This window comes from Numida meleagris, chromosome 12 (assembly GCF_002078875.1).
Source record: "Numida meleagris isolate 19003 breed g44 Domestic line chromosome 12, NumMel1.0, whole genome shotgun sequence".
NCBI classification, from domain to species: Eukaryota; Metazoa; Chordata; class Aves; order Galliformes; family Numididae; genus Numida; species Numida meleagris.
Window position 1 is genome coordinate 5,208,280 of NC_034420.1, and position 16,348 is coordinate 5,224,627.

Consider the following 16,348-nt stretch of genomic DNA (forward strand, 5'->3'; position numbering starts at 1 on the left):
ATAAGAAATATGGAATATGATGCGTGCCAATGATAATGCACGCATCAACATGAACTATGGGTAAGGGGCCACAAAAGAGTGTAGTAAGTACACTGAGGTCAACACCTGACAGGCTGACAAAGGAAAACTTCTAGCTTAGCAGCAGAACTGACTCCTGCTTTACTGATTAGTAACAAGCATTGTCTAGTCAGATTTTAAGAACTAGCTCTTGTGTGTGCAATGTTTTACTTCCATACATACAACACTGTTTGCTTCACAGAGCTTCTGAACTAATTCACCGACCATAATGCTACTGACAAACACAAGTATGCTCTTACCATAGACAAAAATAATTCATTTGGCAAAATGAAGCAGTTTACTTCTATGCGGATTAAAATCTGTATCATGTTCAGACTTCTAGATAAACATGGGTCTTTGAAATAATGAAGAAAAAGAAAACAGCGTGATGGAGAAGAGGACTACAAAATCAATCCAGAAAATAGATCAAGGAATTCCATAAGGAAAAAATAAAGATGTAAGCAAAAATAGATTTTACATGCAGGAAGACAGCTGGATACTCATTGTCTTTTGCCAGCAGTGAACATTCAATGCAACAAAACAACCATAAAAGTGAACTGGAACCCCTATGCCTTCAGCAGAAAAGAAGCTCCTACTGAATGAAACATTTGATGTGTATTATGAAGCTATCTCAAGTGACAGAAGTAAAATGGTGCAGCCTTGAAAAAGGTATCCATGCTGGTCTCTTATTTATATCCCATTTCTTTTGTCCAAAATTAAATCAAGGAGATAAATCCTGTTGAAGTTAGAAACACATATATAAATACAAAGAAAAAAAGGAAGTGAAAAGTGTTTCATCTAACAGGTCTGCAGAACTGTGCTATATCTTTCCCTCCTGTAAAAAAAAAAAAAGTTGCATGTTCTTGTTTAATGATTACAGTTAAGCCTATATAAAATGGAAAACTTAAAAAAAAAAAAAAAAGTATCTATTTTTGGAAGTCAGATGTTCGTGTTCCTAAGTCATACAGGTACATCCAAAATGTTTGGTAATATCTCACTCTTGCATATATTTCTGATGTGTAATGAGTCTTTGTTAATTTTGACCTCATCTTTGGCTTTCTAAGTTTCAGAACCGAGTTTCTGTCTACAGTGTCAAAGAACAGTATCTAGGATCTAGTAACATGTCAAATAAGACAGTAGTTACTGACATTCTCATTTTTATGAAGTGTTTCAAAGTACTATGTGCAAATACATCCGTAGCACTGTTCAAAGTTCATATTTAGGTATAAAAAGGTTCCAAAAATTTCAGGATAAGTACTTGCTTACTTTTAATTAATGGTTTAGTCAGGTTTGACTCAGTATTTTTCTTCTTTAGAAGAACTCTTCAAACCTTCCAGAAAAGAAATCAGCTTTATAGCCATTATTTTCTTTTAAGAGGCTGAATAAGTACTCAACCTAAAAAAAACAAGCAATAGATCTACCACAAACAGCCTTCTCTATCTCCTTCTTCTCCTCAAAGCCCCCACGCTTGTAACAAGGTGTTAAATCAGTTCCTTTACATCTTAACAATGAACAGAAGGCCATCCATAGAAGAATACAAGCATGAGGCATGAGGGGATTTAGAAGGACAGAATTTCTGTATTTATTTTATTCTTTCCTTTGAATCTGAACTGATTTTCATTTTACACTATATTGATAGGTTACTGCAATTTTGGTTTAGCTACTCTTGTGGATAATCTCAAGGCAACACTTAAAGGCCACTTTCCCCCCTAGCCAGCTCTTGTGTCCTTGAACTTTTAACACTATACATTGGCTGCAAAATGTATCTGCATCTCCAGGCAACACAGATTTAGTTCCATCTCTGCCATTATGTCTCCTGGTCCGTGTTTGCTTTTCTCTCATAGGAAGGTGCATTACTACTTGAATTTGCCCCTTAATTTACGTAACATGCAACCTCATCAGAAGATCTAAAGGGATAGAGCAAAAATGTTTACTCTGAACACTGAAATATGAGGTATTAGTAAAATATTTTCTGTATCTTCCACACTCTCAGGACAATTCTTACTCCTTAGTGGAAACAGGGAATACCAAGAACTATTATGTGGATCTTTTTATCTGAAATCTGTCCCTATAACTCAGTTTTGCTCAAAGAGGGAAGCATGTTTTCAGCTAGACTGACTCATGTTCTCCTATCTTTTCTGTCAAAGGAGATTTCCAATTACAACTAAGGATTATTTCTTCTGCACCAGTCAAATGCTAAAGCTAAAGTTATGCTTAAACCACAGCTTTTAAAAGAAACACAGTGGTAATCACAATGTTTGTACATGTACTGACTCTCCTGTTAAGACTCCAGTCCTACATGGAAGGAATTTTTTCTGCTCATAAACCTGAACTAGGATGCTCATACCCCAAAGCTTTCCCATTCAGAATGGTGAACTCAAAATCATGTCTGTTAGCCCAAGAAATGGATTAAATTTATTAAAATGCAAGACGTCAGAGCAGAACTTTTTAGCTGCCGATGTGCTCAAAGTACACATTCTGCTATATTTCACACCCCCACTGAAATTCATGAGATTGTGCATATGCTTAAGGAGCCGCAGGTTAATGTCCTAAAGGATCATATCACCAATGTAGCATGTGTCCTCTCATGCAGCAGGCAGAATGCAGTGTTGTGCTGATTCAGAAATGAAAGCTGCTCCTTGATCTTTAGCAATACAAACATTGTTAAGCTACAGTTTTTCATGGTGATTATTTAATATAAAAATACACAGCATCCCAGCACGATAACTTTCAAGACTTCTTTGTTTCAGCTTAAGTAGAGTGTTTCAAAGGATACTGAAGTAGTGTTAGGTATTATTCATTAAATACCCTCCTTCAGGTGAGCACAGCACAGATAAAGGTTTAAGACTGTATGCCTTTAGGAGAATGTAATGGTGTACATAGGTAGACTTTACTGAACAATTTGGACCTAAGTTATTGATAAAAACAGAAGTAGAAAGACAATAAGGATACATGGAATGTATGCTGTGGAGAGGAAGGAATAAAAACTATTTTTTGCGCTAAATACAAACAATAGTATATGTACACGGGAGCAGTTCACCTCCAGGTGGACCTCCTTTCCAAAGGATTTAAAGGGAAAAGGAAAACATCAAATGTTAACATGAAGTGCTGTTTCATATCACATCAAATGTTAAATTCTGTGAGTGCACTAGGGAAAACATTTTGTCATACATGTGCTTGCTATCAATTTGTGCTTGACTGTCTCTAAGAAACAGAATAAAGTAATGCAAACACCAGGGAAGGGCGTTGCTTGGGAACAGACATACTCATTCAGAATAACTTAATAGAAACGTGTTGTTTTTTTGTTTTTTTTTTTTTCAAAACAGTGTGTATATTTAACATGTCAGAAAAAAAACCAAACATATTTGTGTTCAAAGAGACGTTCTTCTAAAACATTAAAAAAACCCTACTTAATACAATTCTGAAAACTATTAATGTCTTAAACCAAATCAAAGCTGTAGCACATTTAGAATTTTCTTATTGAACAGACGAGTAAGCACCACTGGGTCACCATTTGCTAATTGTCTTCCTGCTGAATACCAAAAAAGTCTGTGAAAAAAATGTGATCGACTCACATTTGAGGACTCTTTAGGGTTGCAGAGCCTTTTGAAATGTTAGGCTTTAATGAAAACAATAGTTACATTACCTGAAATCAGTCTTCCATTTTTATTGCTGCATGAATTTAAAGCAATTAGTTCATAGTATCACTTTTTCTGACTCTACAAATTGTCATAAGTCATTCACAGAAATGATATTCATAGGCAGAAAACAGGGTTTATGACATGCGTGGGTATATGTTTACAAGCCCAGTAAGAGGTCATTAAGGTTCTCTGCTATTGTGAGGAATATAGAAATACTGACTGCCTTCATCATTCTTTGCACTAACCTTACTCTTACTGAAAACATGTCCTTTATATATGTTCCAGCCTTACTGCTTTTTTCTGTTTACCAGTGTATAGCAGGAATTGTTCCAATAAGATTAGTGGAACACTGGCATATAGCGATAAACTTGGATTAGCTTTGGCTGCGGTCTGGTTGGAAAACTGGCTTGTAGAAAGTAGTAATGAACCAGCATAAAACCTCTCATTTAATAAGAATGAAGATTAAAAGAAATGATACCCCTGAACCTCTAACCCTTTAACGACAACAAAAATATCCAGTTTTTCAAGTGTTCATATTTTCAAGAACAGTTTTCCAGGACTGACACTAGGGTAAGAGAACACCTTTTATTAGAACAATTGATACTGCAAGAAAAAAAAAATGAAAACAGAGGTTCAAGATTACATTGATATTAAATAGGGTAGAGCCTTTCCATGCTGTTTTAGAGCATTATTTGCAACCCCGCAGCAAACTACTTCTATGATGAGGCTTCCCCAGTTGTATCACGTAAATAAAATCTACTATGAAAGAACTTTTCTTCCTATTATATTAGTTATCGTAACATGGTGATTACAGACGTTTGTATTTTACATGAAACCAAGTATTTTGGAATATTCCCTGTTGTGATATTAACAGATGAAGAAATCTGGCATTCAAGTTCATAACATTCTTTGTCACTGCAAAACAAGTAAATTAAATCACTTGAAAACACTACAAAAGACAGAAAACTCTAAACTCCTTTCAAAACATTACAAAGCAAAGAAAATGATGTGTTCCCCTTGATATAGAAAAGCATTATCTTTCATTAAATAGAGGAAACAGTAAGACACACTTCTGTCAGAATGATGGCTCTTTTCCACTGCTAGAATGTGCTGTTCAAGCAATATTGTATGCTTGTACTGGAAATGGAAGTTAACTACATGTCTGTGTGTCCTCTGTTAGGTAGTTAAATTGAATTCAACTTCAGTAACCACCACGCACAGAGGCTATCACAACACCCTCAGGCATTTTTATGGTTCCTTTCAGAATAGCTAAGAAAAGCTATTGAAGAGATTCAGGATTCGGTTATTAACCATTTTAGGTAACGAAGTGTGCCAAAGGGCCCATTTTAGTTGCCTGGTCTCCAGCTGTTCCTGCTCCAGAAAGCACTTACCCTGCTTTATATCCGGGTGCCTTACGTAGGTATCTTGGATACCCCATGGTACCTCAAGTTGCTCAAGGTACTCAGGCATAAAAATCCCTCCTTTTCCTTTCTCAAAGAAAATGTTGTTCCAGCAGCACTCCCTGATAAAGGCAATAAATACAGGTGGTAGTAGTGACCCTTGTGTCGGACTGCTGCGTTAGAACTTGTGTGGTGTAGGCTACCATTTCTTTGCTAAAGCTGAAGAGTGGCTTCTATAAGAAACTGCTATTAAACTACTATTTTCTGCAACTACATCGGTTGTTTAAATGGAAAAGATACCATCACTAAAAGCCACGCCTCTTTTTTTTTTTTTTTTTTTTAAATATAGTATATTAAGAAAAAGCTTCTATGACCTAAATTACCTTTCTGGAGTCCTGCCATAACACAACATACCCTATGCTACAACTTACATGAGATTTTTACTAAATTGGAAACAAAAGAAAAAGAGCAGGCAGGCTGTAGCTTTTTTACTGCATGCTTGCTTGAGCTATTGTGGCCCAATTAGATTCAGGGCTCTTAGAGCTCTTCGCACTGATGTTCAAAGCAGTCAGAGATGGTGTAAAGCTCTGCTTTTGTGCTCTATTCTTGATTTTTATTCTTGACAATTAATTCTAGCAAGTCACTTCACCTGGAGTAGAAACTTCCTTTAAAAAAATGTTATAGGTAAAAAGCATTATAACTACTACTGCTTTTGAATAGTGGATTACATACATTAACTAATCAAAATTGGACCGCATTCCTAGAAAAAAGTATTTTGAGAAGAAATTTCAAGATGACCATGATTCAATGATTTCCATTTCAATCCATTAACAAACTATTTCACAAACTATTTCACCCTCTTTTATGGGTTTACTGTCACAGGTATGCTATGCTCGCTTAAGAAAATACATTGAAAATGGCAAAACAAGGTATTTAACCTCCTGGAACATTTAAGACAGATGATAAATGACTTCAGGTGATATTGCAGCTTTATCAAATTGATAATAAAAGAAGTATATGTTGCATTTCTGATAAAGCTATATTCCTCACCAAAAAGTCTGTTTTCCCCAAAATACATTTCCCAATATCCATTGCTGGAAACATACTGAACAAGTACCAATAAAACAACTAATATTTTAAGACTGCTTCTGGCTGCCCGGTAAGCAAAAATATACAGACACACGTATCTATTACTAAACTAGACATATATGTGTATCATTAAAATTAGGTAGAAACGGACTTGATGAGGATTTTGGTCTTTGCTCCTTGCATTATATGTTTTAAATGAGTAAACTATTTTTTTTGCAATACAGATACAAGCATTCATGTGTCAGAGTTGTTTAATGGTTGATCAAGTGATATCCTTGTTCCTGGTCTTTTATATTAGATCCAGATTTTGTCGGGAGTTACTATAGCTGCAAACTACCACATCCAAGTCAAATAATGACTACAGTAATGGTCTGTGTTAACCTGAATGGTAAGAACTCATCTGACTAGACTGCAGTTAAAGAGCACTGTCACTGAATTTAACTGTCCTGGTTTCAGTCGGGACGGAGTTGGCTTTCATCATACTGTCTGATATGATCATGCTTTGGCTAAGTTTTGGCTTTAGGAGGAAAGCAGTGTTGATAACATAGTGACATTTTAGTTGTTGCTGAGCAGTGCTGTAAGGAGCCAGGAATGTTTTAGTTTCTCATTTTCTCATACTGCCCTGCCAGCAAGGGGCTTGGGGGACACAAGGATTTGGGAGGGGACAGAACCAGGACAGCTGACCCAAACTGGCCAAGGGGACATTCCATACCAAGTGGCATCAAGTGGATAAAACTCTAAACCTGAGCGGAGTTGGTCAGGAGGGAGTTGGAGCGGCTGCCACTGCCTGGGGTCTGACTGGGCATTGGCCAGTGGGTGGTGAGCAACTGTTTTGTATATGTATATACAGCTGATATATATGTGTATACAACTGTTTTGTATATATATTATCATTACTGTTATTTCTCTCATTTTCTGTCTTAGTAAATAGCTTTTATGTCAACCTATGAGTTCTACCTTTTTTTCCCCGATTCCCTCTCTTATCTCACTGAGAAGGGAGGAGTGAGCAAAAGGCAGTGTGGTGTTCAGCTGTTTTCCAGGTTAAACCATAACATTAACTTAATTAACCACAGTAAATAAATGCAAATTATTATGGTCTTCCATCTGTGATTGTAGTGACTTTCAACAATACGTTCGAAAGACTGCAAACTATGGCTTACTAGTATTGCCTACTTTTTCATATAAACAGTTGCAACTAATACATTGACTGTGCCCTATTACTACTTTTTTTTCCAAGCACCATTATGAGTTTCAGTATACAGTATTTCCTAGGAGCCCGCAAATACCTGGAGCCTGCAAAATCCACAAACCATTTTTGCCCAGTAAAGGTATGCTCAGAGTATTCAGATTCTTTTTTCTTCAATAAAAGTCCCTGCTGAATGAGCTTAGCTCCTCTGATTGTAGCTGGACATACAAAAACATGTTTTGAAAGGAAAACAGTAAGTATACACACACTTACATGTACTCTGGTGAAGAATGAATAAAACAGAGGTATTGCTTAGTAATAGATGGCAGATTAGATAACACAACCATACATCGATTTGATGAAAATCAATTAAGAAAATGTAATTTACAGAATGTTTGCTGTTTGTATGTGTTAGAATTTGACACTGGCGATATTATATTCAGAACACACCTGCAGATTACATTTTGCCACAATTTTTCAAGTTTTAATTTTGAAAGTGAAAGGATAGAAATTAATATATAGAGTTGGCCTACATAATAAAACATATTAGAAGAATGCATCATCAGAATTCAAACATTCTTCATCAGTAAACAGCCTTTAGATCCACTACCATTTATAATGCCTTCAGTTTTTTAACAACTGATGCTTAAAGAGAGAAAGCAACCTAATCAGAAAATAAAATACTACTAATATTTTTCCTAACCATAGTTATATCTTCTCAGCTCCATGATACAGTTTTTCTTCCCATAAATAATTTACAGTAGCCACAGTAAGCCATCTTCAAGTCTATATGGTCCAGAGGTAAAATTAGATCCAAAATGAGGGACACCTCTCACAATGAATGACAGTCGAGAAGTCTGCCCTGAAGTGATTTGGATTTCTAAGCTATCTCCCAAGGGTTACAGCTCATCTGTTCTAGTTATATGTGTGTGTGCTGGGATTTTGCATGGACTAAATGTCTCATTCTGCACAATCCTGGCCCTGAAAGTGTTTGCTCATGGTATCCAGCAATGTTAACTGTTACATGTGTACATTGTCCAAGGAGTAAATATCAGCAATAGCAAGATATTAATTGCTGACTTTTCTTCAGAAATGATGGAGGTTTAGGTATATAATCAAATCCAACTATAGAGTGAAATTTAATAATGGTACGCTGCCTTATAAAACCAAAACAGAAAAAGCCTCCTCTATGAAATATTCATCAGTAATACGTATTGCATTTGATGACTACTGCAGCCTGAGAGAATCTATGTCTGTAGTTCCAATGAACAATTTTCTATCATTAACGTCTGTTACATACTGAAAGTTTTACCCCAAAATAAAGGAATGACACTTGAATACGTGAGGAGAGGCAAACCTATGCTGCTCTGAGTGCTCTTTAGAATTCTCTTCTGATATTCAAGGCATCACTGATATGAAATATGTCAAAAGATCTCACTGGGGTGTGTGAAGAGGTGATATTGTAATTGGTCTCCCACCATTTTTTTGTGAATGTTAAAGAAGAGAGAGGGGAGAATAACCTTATTAACGTTTTTGCATTTCTATTAAGCTTTTTCAGAAGTCTTAAGAACTCCCGTGAAATGGGATATCACTGTCAATAAGAAAAAAGAGCAAAGACAAGAGGCAGCCCTATAGTTTTATCTTTACATTAGAAGATGCCACTAAAGAATATTAGGGAACAAAAATAAAAATGTTGACTTATATAATCATAATGTAAGTCTCCTGTTTCTAAAGAGTCACTACTTCCAATCACAATATCTTTTGCTAATTAAGGAACATTATAATTCTTGTGACTCATTAGTGTACATATTTAAGCTTGTCTCAAAAAAGCTTATCTTTTCATTATTCAAAATCTACAAGATTTGGAGCCAACTTTCCTATCTGAACAAACTCTGAAGCACATTTTATCTATTAATCAGAACATCCTTCAGTGTACAAGATTATGGTCCTTCAAAGACATAAGATGGACACTAAATCTCAAAAAAGCCCTAGGAAACCACCTGCTTTAGTGTTAACAAACCACCAATCTGATATTCGTAATGTTACAGGTTTCCATAATGTTTTGGTAAACTAGAAGCTAAATCACTATGAACTTATCTAGCTGATGACTCTGAAGCTTATAAACTGTTCAAGCATGAAGATATTTTTCAATGACTAATTTACACAAATTGGTTTATAGTGATGTTTAGTAATTCAAATCCAAATTTCAGGGCATTGGTAGCCTGACAAGTTGCCTTTGACAAAATCTGAGAGCCTTTTTTGAAATGGCATTGAATGGTTGACATAAATCTTACCCAAAAATATCAAAGTAATTTTCACATGAAAGCGTACAACTGCAACACAGAACTTCAAAAACTAGGACGAAATGAAGTACAAATCTTTCATTTCCAATTGCAGAACTCATTTCTTTAAGTTAGCTTTGCCTAAATAATTCAAACACATACAAAGTGCCTGCTGAATCCTACACACAAGTTTCTTACAAGCTGATGTTTATTTTTGCTACAATTTGTAAGAAAAGAGTTAACAGTTACCTTGTTTTAAATATTTGAGAGGTTCTTATACATAACAGCAGAGCTAACTATATAACTGAGACAGACAGAAATTTATCCATTGATTTTAATGAACTTCTTAATTACGGTTTTGTGACACAAATTCCCTCCTTCCTCTCCACAACCCAGGTAGCTGAGCAATTAGGTTCCTAACCATACTACCTGGGGATAAGCACATCAAGGAACAGCTATGCTATTGTTGTATATTATTATTGGGTTTGTGACATGTTTGGCAAAAAGAGAAATAAATACAAGAAGCATATGCATATTTCTGTAGCTTAATTTGCATTTTTCTAAAAACAGTAATAAATAGGATACTGCAGATCTCAAAAGAGATACAGATGTGCTATCAAAGCTAAAAATCAGATGATCAGTATAAGCACCTACCAACTGAACTTATTCATATTTCCTTTTTGTCCACTTAGTGATGCCACTTAGCATCACTGGATGTAAAAATGGATAGAATGCATCGCCCCAAACCAACACTGTTTTTCCACGTGTTGTGTGACACGTGCTCTAAAACAAGATACAAGATGATATAACATAGATCATAATACAATGTTAACAAAAGAAAAATCCTAATAAAAAGATCCTCAAAACCCAAATCAGGAACATCCAAAGCTCCTTAGAAAGAAATTAACATCACCACCACCGCTAATTAGCAAACACGTTTTACAATAGACTAAAAGACGCCCACCTGTGCTTAGCATACATAAATCCCACATCTGAAGTCATCTTCCTACATTTTCCTAACTTCTAATGTATATGGCTGTGAATGACTCCAAGCCAAGAAGAAAACTGATTGACTCAGAGTCATGAAAGCCCACAGCATTGTAAAATGAATTAGAAGTAGCAGCACTCTCAACTCTCAGCTTATGTAAGTTTATTTCCAGACTGAAATGAGCTGAAGTTCTTTTTTAAATACACCTTATAAAGGCGGTATCAATTCTAGTTCATCAACCTCCTAGCAAAAGGTACAAAATACACTAACCTAATAATTAGATATTTACTTTCTAGATATTTACTCTGCACTGCTCTGTAGTTTCAGGGCCTAGGACATCTACTCTGGGCTAAACTCTGAAACCAACCCTGGTGCCTTCATATATCCTGGCAGGGGATCCATGATGTCATCACACATATACCACATGAACAAGTTCACGCTCCGTGGAAAAAACACTTTTGGAAGCCCCGAGTAATTAACTGTGTCATTAGACAATCTTCTTAAAACAAAAAAAATTACTCAACAATATAAATGACAGCATAAACAAAATAATTTCAGCAAGAGCACACATTTACTCAACTTCAAGCCTACTATTTGTCAGTGACATTTTATGCAGGTCTTACCTCTTCAAATATGCTAGTAGATGTTTATGCCAGAAAAAAATAGTAAGCCAAAAGCAGATTATCTCCTGAAAAAAAAAAAACAAAAAAACCACTTCATTTTCTGAGTATCTAGTTGCACAGATAAAAGGAAAGCAATAAAAGACATACTGAGTATGTAGTCCAGTACTGCGGTCATGAGCAATTCCCTAAGAAAAATATAAAAAGGAGAAGCAGGTCCTTGCTGCAAATAGGATTTCCTGAGATGGATGGTGTTTTGTCAATAAAGCAACCTGCAGTGGATTTCTCTGTCATGTCCCTTTCCCATGTTCCTCCCAGATACTTCTGTGTCCAACATTCTTTGGCAATGATGTTTGCAGCTCCTCCTCCTTTTTGCAAAAACACTCTCATTTCTGCTGAGCCACTTCTATACCAACTCTTTCAGCAGTTTCTCATTCTGTAGATGATCACAGGTTTTCAGTCTTCTCTACTCCAAACTGCAGAGTCTCAGCCTAATAAATCATCTTCTGTATGGAATCTCTTCCATACCACACCTCATTCTTTTTTCTTAACCTGGAAGTTTTTTCAACTTCAGTATCCACTTTCTGAGTGCAGTTGACCAAACCCACATACAGTAATTGAGATGTAGGCAAGCCCCAGATTTATGGATCTTTTCCTGCGTGGAGGCCAACACTGTAGATAAAATGAAGTAGAATTCCTTCTGATGCATACTACTCTTAAATTACGCTGAGTTTCACCTTCATTTTTAATGGCCTTCCATTCAAATTCTTCACAGTTAGTGCTCACCATTACTACCTGAAAGAAGCTGTAAAACTTACCTCACTGTTCAGACCCCCTTCCAGGCTATTTATCAATATGCTATAACCAAGCCCATTGGTAAGCTTGACCAATTTTAAGAAGAGCCTATTGTAAGGGCTGCAAGATAAGAAATGCCCATTTATTCCTACTCTACCTTCCCTATCTCTTAACAGTTGTTTAAATATCTAAGATCTTCCCTCTAATGCCCTGACTGCTCATTTTTCCTTATAAACTTCTGCAAGAAATTTTGTCAAAGCCTTTAGGAAATCTAGTAGAATATGGAATCAGAGTGCATTAGTTGGGTCCTCCTGAGCCAGAGAACAGTTCATCATCTGCAGAATACACCTCAGAGAATGATGGCATAACTAAACTCTATTGGAATATCAGGTAGTTTTTATGATTTAGCTGACTTCCTAGGGAAGGAATGAATGCAGTCCTCTGAAACAGCATCCTCTGAGTAGGATACTGATTTTTTTTTTTCATGTATCCAAGCAGTCTTGCTTGTCAACGTGTTATTACCTTTTCTTACACCTAATAGCAAAAGTCAGAAAGGCTGGGTATGTGACATATATAAATGGAGACAATGTGATTTTCTGCTTCTGGGAGTGGTATAATGTAATTACAGCATGACTACCTAAAGAGGTCCTGCAGTTATCGTTCCTCCAGAATTACTCTGGTCTCTAGAAACAGAGACGGAGCTGCGACATACAGAGAAGGCACTGAAGTGCTTTGTCTACATGTATATAAATATTATAGCTATTTGTAATTTATGTTACTGTAAGCATTATCCCTTCAACACTGAAACCAAGAAAATAATTTGAAGCTGACAGAGGCTTCTTTTATACTCTCAGTGAGAACACAAAGTGGTGATGGTTCAGCTATTAGGTTAAAATTCATTTCAGGTTTGTAAAATGCAGTCAGTTCATTAAAATGCAATTATGCTATGCAAATTCAGAAAAAGTAAAATGCTCTTCTTTTTAGTTCATTTCCATGTTAAATTAAAGATCGTAGCTGTGTATTACGCATATCTTTATTACAGAAAAAAATAAGAACCCTAATTTTCAAAAAGAAAAAAAAAAAAAACTAAAAAAACCCACACTGAAGATACTGAATAATTTCTTTTTGCCAGTTTAAGTACAGCTCCTTAACTTTCACCTATACTTGTCACAACTATGGAACTTGCTCACCTAAGCCTTCCTATGTTCCTAAAAATGCTGCTACTTTTCTTTTTTTCTTTTTGGAAAGTTTGTTTTGGAGGAAAAAAATGATGTTTCAAGGCATCACTGGAGAAATCTATCACAACTTATATTTCTCATACACATAATAGCAGTATATGTAGATAAATGCGGGTTCATCGTATCTAAATCACATGTAGGCACAGAAAACAACACCGAACTCGGGCACTCACCCCATGCTCCAACGTGGCTTCTTTGCAGCAGTGGCTTCTCACTGCTAGAGAGAATAGCAAGACCTGCAAGAAAACCATCTGTTAGGAATGCAAAAGCACAGAAGGCTGCACACAGACTTTGCCCCAGGTACGTCAGAAGTTTGTGCTTCAACTAGTTGTAGTCTCAGTCCCTCCAATATATTAAACACAATCCATCATATAATGCAGCTGTAAAAGGCACTTAAGCCTTAATGATCAGCCTGCTCCTTTCAGGATGTCTGCCAGTAACAAGTCCTTTATAACTGTATTCAATACCTTTCTGGAGACAGGACTACTCTACTGCCTAGCCATCAATGTGTATTAGTAGTAGTAACAATAAGATAAATCTTTCTTTCACTGCATGTATAAGATCTCATGAATAGTTACTTCAATTACATCAGCAAACAATTAAAAAGATAGGAATTTCAGAAGCGTGATGTAAATAGCAAGTTTCAGTACACTTCTACTACGTAGTTTACTCCAAACAGATAAACACATAAAATAATTTCAGAGGTACTGTTTCAAAAGTTATTTCAACTCAAATACTAGGCCTTAAATTTTTTCTACATTTTCTGGTTTCAGGTATAAACACTTTCTATCACTGTCAGTAGGATGTAAAATCATTAATCATTTCATAATCATTAATGATTATGAAAAATTTTATTCAGAATCAAACTCCAACCTCCTCCTGTACCTCGCAATTATTAATAGAGACAATTTGAGGGAAATTTTGCTGATTTGGGAGGCTTGGAAAACAGGAATAGTTCAAATAAATAAGTACTGATTTGGACCTTCTTTTATGCAGATTAATCTGCAGTGAAGTCTACAGATTTAAGAATAATGTGGTGACAGGTATTTTGTACCTGTCAGTGAACTCCAATGTTCTTATTAATGTTAACAAAACATCTTTCCCAGCAATACTGAAGAGCACATAGACAACACGCAATTGTATCACTTTGTACTCAAAAGCTGGAAGCATTTTGTAATCCAGATACAAGTACAAAAAATATGCAATGCAGTAAAAGTCTTCAGATTCACATATTCTTCATGAACACTCTCTTCGCTCAAAAAAGAAAAAGAATAAAGCAAAAATAAATAAATAAAGGAAGGTCTGGAGTACAGGAATGATACTGAGGAAATTAAAGGAATCCATAATCTTCTTTTAAACAAATAAGTAAAATGCAAGTAGTGTGCTAACACATCTCTGTTTCTGCATCTGTCTGGCAGGTAAAACCCTACGATCTTCTGCTTGATTTCAGTCACAGGCTTTCATCTCCTGAAGCAACACAGCACAAACTATGGGTACCAGCTTATTAATGTTCAAGTCATTGTTAAAAGAAAACTCCCACTGAGCACAAGCCCATGAACTCTTCAAACTGTTTACAAAGAGTACCTGTACATTACAAAAAATACAAACACCTGGCAATAGAACTGGCACCTAATTTATTTTTGAATGATTTAACTCTCTTTTCTACAAAACAATTAGATTTCCAAACTGTCTGAGAACAGAGCTGATAGATCTGCATTCTCTCCCATCAGTGCAGTTCCACAGTTGCAGGTGCGTGGAACCAGCAGTACCAACTACCTTCTGGTAGCTGAAGTCATTCCTAGCTACAAACAAAGCCACAGGGAAATTGGCCCCTTAGCAATTGTCAATGTATCTGTCCCTCATTTGGGAATAAATCAGCTTATGTCTCTTGTCCTTTTTTAAGTGGGACTCTCATGCCACTATGAAATAGTGAAGAAGTGCTGCTTTGGCTTACAGCATCTGTTTTTGGGTGCCTGTTCTCTCAAAAGCATTTCCCTTTCGTGCCAGTAAAGCTTCTGCTGAATTTTAACTGGAATTTTTTGTTAACAAGAAAGCCTTGTACTTTCTGCACAGGACTCAGGACATCAGAGCTCAGTTTGAACCTTCACAGCATCCTCTTCTGTGATCAACATGAAGTAATTTGTGTTTTTATATTTGAAGAGTGTTGACGTCAGCATTTTAATAGGAATCAGTTGCTTCTGAGGTCAGCCTCCAAAGTGTCCCTAGTTTCATGCTCTGATTCACACTGTGGAAGAGCTGCACAACGGGCAGGAACTAAATGAGCCAAGTGTGCAGGGAAGGCACCTGACACGCCCAGCTACTGGCAGGCATTCACGTCACAGAACCAAACCACAGCTGGTCTAAAGCAAACCCTCCAGCACAGCTACCCCATAACGAGATAAATATTAAAACCAGAAAATTTTTAACATGGGTTATTATGTTGAAATGAAGAAAAATTGTTGAACTGCTTCAATTCAAGTAAGGAATACTCTGGCAATAGTCGGAACAAAATCCATAAATGTTGACTGTTAACCTGAAGCTCTGGCAAACTCACAAATAAGAACAGAAAATTATCTTTTTAAGAGTGACTATTATTAAATATATGATGAGTCATTTAAGAAGAGTATTTCTGTAGCAATTCCAGGTGCTTAATTTTGAAGTACAAATTAAAATTCCGTTATATGAGTGCATGCTGAAATTAATCTTACAGTCTTTAGTGTGACAATGCATAAGCAAGTATTATGGAATAATCCAGGTAGTATTAAGTTCAAGAAGAGCTAGAAATGATCATAAAATTGAATATTTTTGCAGTAGTAATTGGAGTAATGATAGGTTAGGATTTTGACACAAATATGATGCCAGAGTAGTTAAACGCATAAGTATTAAAAATTTAAACACTACAGAAAGTCAGTTCTGAAGGCAATCTAAACCATGGACGGACAACAGAAAATTGCCCCACATGGTTGCTCTGGACATCCTGCTCTACAGTCTACTGAAACAGAAATTCAGAATCACAGAGTCATAGAATCACCAAGGTTGGAAAAGACCTACA

At 36.0% G+C, this 16,348-nt stretch overlaps 1 long non-coding RNA gene across 1 annotated transcript in view; it reads right to left on the reverse strand.

The window, feature by feature from the left end:
• The window catches only part of LOC110405247, a 1,207,595-nt gene that overhangs the window by 394,470 nt on the left and 796,777 nt on the right, over window positions 1-16,348 (reverse strand). Inside the window, exons 10-11 of the long non-coding RNA XR_002442765.1 lie at window positions 13,470-13,532; window positions 11,267-11,331 (exon numbers count right to left, since the gene is read on the reverse strand). This is a non-coding gene — a long non-coding RNA (uncharacterized LOC110405247). The remainder of the gene's footprint in view (window positions 1-11,266; window positions 11,332-13,469; window positions 13,533-16,348) is intronic.